General features: G+C 41.0%; 1 pseudogene; it reads left to right on the top strand.

Annotated features, from left to right (window-relative positions):
* Window positions 1–737: 737 nt before the first annotated feature.
* On the top strand, window positions 738–1,889 carry LOC149173057 (transmembrane 9 superfamily member 7 pseudogene; annotated as a pseudogene).
* The last annotated feature ends 1,583 nt before the right edge of the window (window positions 1,890–3,472 follow it).

Below are 3,472 nucleotides of genomic sequence, written 5' to 3'. Positions count from 1 at the left end.
ACAAATCTAATTTAAAAATTGCATGAATGAATGGAATGGTGGAATTGAGCCAAGAATATATCAGGATTAAGCCGATAGTTCCTTGTCCAATTCTCTATCAATCAGCTAGGAATCATGCAACGTATGTGTTAGACAACTCACGTGAAATTTGAAAAAAACAAAGACAGTTGTGGATATTTTAAACCCCAGTGCAACTAAGGGTAAGGGATTACAGGTAGATGGCACTGCAGGGGACCAACAGTTTGCATGAGCAGCGCACGTCTCTGCCACCTCACCACAAATCACGGAGTAATTAAAGGAATGCTCGGCTGAAGACTCACGTTAGCTGCTGATTCATTTACACTTGCAAACCTCTTCGGCTGAATCCTCTGCCTCTGAATAATGTTAAACTGACGTCCTTCCCCAAGTTTTTCGGCTTGTTTAAAATTCTCCTGCATACCAAGATCGTTCAAAGGCGCAGAGACATCCTACAGAAGTTGGGCACTCTACAGGCGTTTCTACAGGAAGCTGCGCCACAGGAAACCCAGCATAGGAAGGAGCTTGGACTGTTCACGTCGAGGGTGGCAATTCTCAGTGAGTGTAAAGAATGAGTATGAACAACCATGGGATAATGTAAAAGCCCATTTGACAACTTGTGATCCAAATACCAAGCATACAATGTCAATTCTGAGATTCCCCAAGAAGTTGTAGAAGACAAAGAAGTTATATTCACTTATGATGTTACTTTCGGGAGAGCCCTATGAAATGGGCATCACGTTGGGATACTTACCTTCTTATGACAGATGATCAGATCCATTGGTTCTCTATCATCAACTCATTGATGATTGTTTTATTTCTCTCCGGAATGGTTGCAATGATCATGATGCGAACATTGTACCGGGATATCTCAAAATACAACCAATTAGAAACACAGGATGAGGCTCAAGAGGAAACAAGATGGAAGTCGGTCCATGGAGATGTGGTTAGGGCCCCAACCAATGCAAGCTTACTTTGTGTCTATGTGGGAACTGGAGTTCAGTTTTTTGCCATGACACCAGTGAAAATGATATTTTCAGTCCTTGGTTTCCTTTCTCCTTCGAACCGTGGAGGTTTAATGACAATTATGCTGCTATTATGGGTGTTTATGGGTTTGTTTGCAGGGTATGCATCGTCACATCTATATAAGATGTTCGAGGGCACAGAATGGAGGAGGAACACACTGAAGACAACATTCTTGTTTCCAGGCATTGCCTTTTGCATTTTCTTTATTCTCAATGCACTGCTATGGGGAAACAAATTCATCTGGTGCAGTTCCTTTTGGGACTATGTTTGCCTTGGTCCTTTTATGGTTTGGAATTTCTGTGCCATTGGTCTTTGTGCGCAGTTACTTTGGCTACAAGAAACCTGCGATTGAAGATCCAGTGAAGACCAATAAAATCCCCAGGCAGATTCCAGAGCAATCTTGGTATATGCAACCCATTTTCTCAACACCAATTGGAGGCATGTTTCCTTTTGGAGTTGTATTCATTGAACTTTTCTTCATATTAACTTCAATATGGCTGCATCAGTTCTACTATATATTTGGGTTCCTGTTCAGTGTCTTTGTGGTCCTCATTGTTACATGTGCAGAGATCACCATTGTCCTGTGCTACTTCGAATTTTGCAGTGAAGATTACAACTGGTGGTGGAGATCTTATTTGACTGCAGGCTCCTCAGCATTTTACTTGTTTCTCTATGCCACATTCTATTTCTTCACCAAGCTGGAGATGACAAAGCTTGTTTCTGGAATTTTATATTTTGGCTACATGCCCATCATGTCATACCCATTTTTTGCTCTGACCGGTACAATAGGTTTCTATGCATGCCTTTGGTTTTTGCGGACAATATACTCGTCAGTGAAGATTGACTGAGGCTCTGCATGCAACTACCATTTTTCAGAGGGGTCATTTAAGTTTTGGTTTAGGGGAATGGTGCTTGCTCCTTTTATGTTGTTTTATAGGTTTTTGGGTAACATTACAGGAGATACCAATGTCAATGTGCTGCTATGGGAGTTGATTCTAAAGATGTTGCAGGAACTCAATGCCAAACGGGAGCCTCCCAACACAAGCAGAAGGGTCCATACCAAGTTCCCAGGCATCCTCACATCCATCCCCTCCATGAACACTCATTTTTTTCAGGGTTTGGACACAATTTAGTCGTGGTTCAACCTTCTACAGGAAGCTACAGGACTTTGTACAGGAAGTTCTGTATTTTTACCAGAAACATCCTATAGAAGCCGTTGGGTAGGACAAAATCAATTATGGAGAGGGATTTGGATCTTGAAGTTTGTTGAGGAGGCATGCAACCACTCTTTTCTTCCATCCTCCACTGATTTCATCTCGTTTCACCACCATTGCCACCATCATATTGAATATACTTGCACAATCATACCAAAGTTGAGAATTCTCTAGGAAAAGAATCACAGGCAGCGAAAAGAAGCAAAGAGAAAAGCATGGTTTCATGACAGAGAAGAGGACATAACTTCAGAAGCTTGGCATGACAAGGAGGCCACTAAGGCCATCAAAGATGAGGAGATAGATTGGTTGCTCAGAGGATGAGCAACACTTTCAGTAGGGGGGTGATGATGAGCCCCAAAAATGGATAATTATTTGGGCTCATTCAACCTCCTAATTCGACTTAATCCACCATTCTCATTAGTTTATTACATGTTTTTGATTATATTTATGCTAATAGAGTGAATTGGGTTAGTCATTATGCCAACAAGTCTAATGGGTGCTTTGTGTAGCCCTTTTGGTCAATTTGGAGACAAATTTGAATGTCTTAATGAGCACTTGGCAGCCAAATTCGTGGGAGAACAAGGGAGAGGATTTGTAGGAAGGTATCCCCTTCATTTATGGGCCCTTACCTGGAATTCTCCACCATCAGCTCGGAGTTCAAGGGCCACCAAATCAATTAGCACAAGGGAAGCCAAGCAAGTCAAGTAGGACTGCTGTTAACTACAAGTTTTGGGCAGCCGAGTCCCTAAAGTTTAGGAGGACTGTTGGGGTCCTCAATTTGTAGAAATAAGAAGGCATAGGGCCTCATTTTGGGTAGCTAGTGATTAGTCACTTTGTAGCCAATGGTTAGTCATTTTGTAGGCAAAAGTTAGCTAGTTTTTATTTCAATTTTAGGCAATAGATTAGCTTTGCTTTCAGCTCATTTTCAAGTTCTCCTTGTGGACAGTTTTGATGTAACTCTTCTTTTTTTGCTCAATAAAGATGAATCCAGCTTTGCACCAGCTCTAAATCTCTCTTAGGAGGCTATAGCTCTTGGGGTTGGGCCCATCTCAAGCACCCAATACCTCCTTTGATTATCTTTATGTGCGTTTGTTGCATTCTTAGAATAACATCTGCTATTTAGATCTAAATCTTGTTTTGTTATTTAGTTTGTTTTTTTGATGAGTAAAATAGATTTTCATGCTCAGATTTAGTTAATAAGTTGTTAACATAAAAAG

This window comes from Pinus tabuliformis, chromosome 4_2 (assembly GCF_031772625.1).
Source record: "Pinus tabuliformis cultivar Carrire ecotype Pingquan chromosome 4_2, CPIR1, whole genome shotgun sequence".
NCBI classification, from domain to species: Eukaryota; Viridiplantae; Streptophyta; class Pinopsida; order Pinales; family Pinaceae; genus Pinus; species Pinus tabuliformis.
This window is presented reverse-complemented; position numbering and strand designations above follow the sequence as displayed.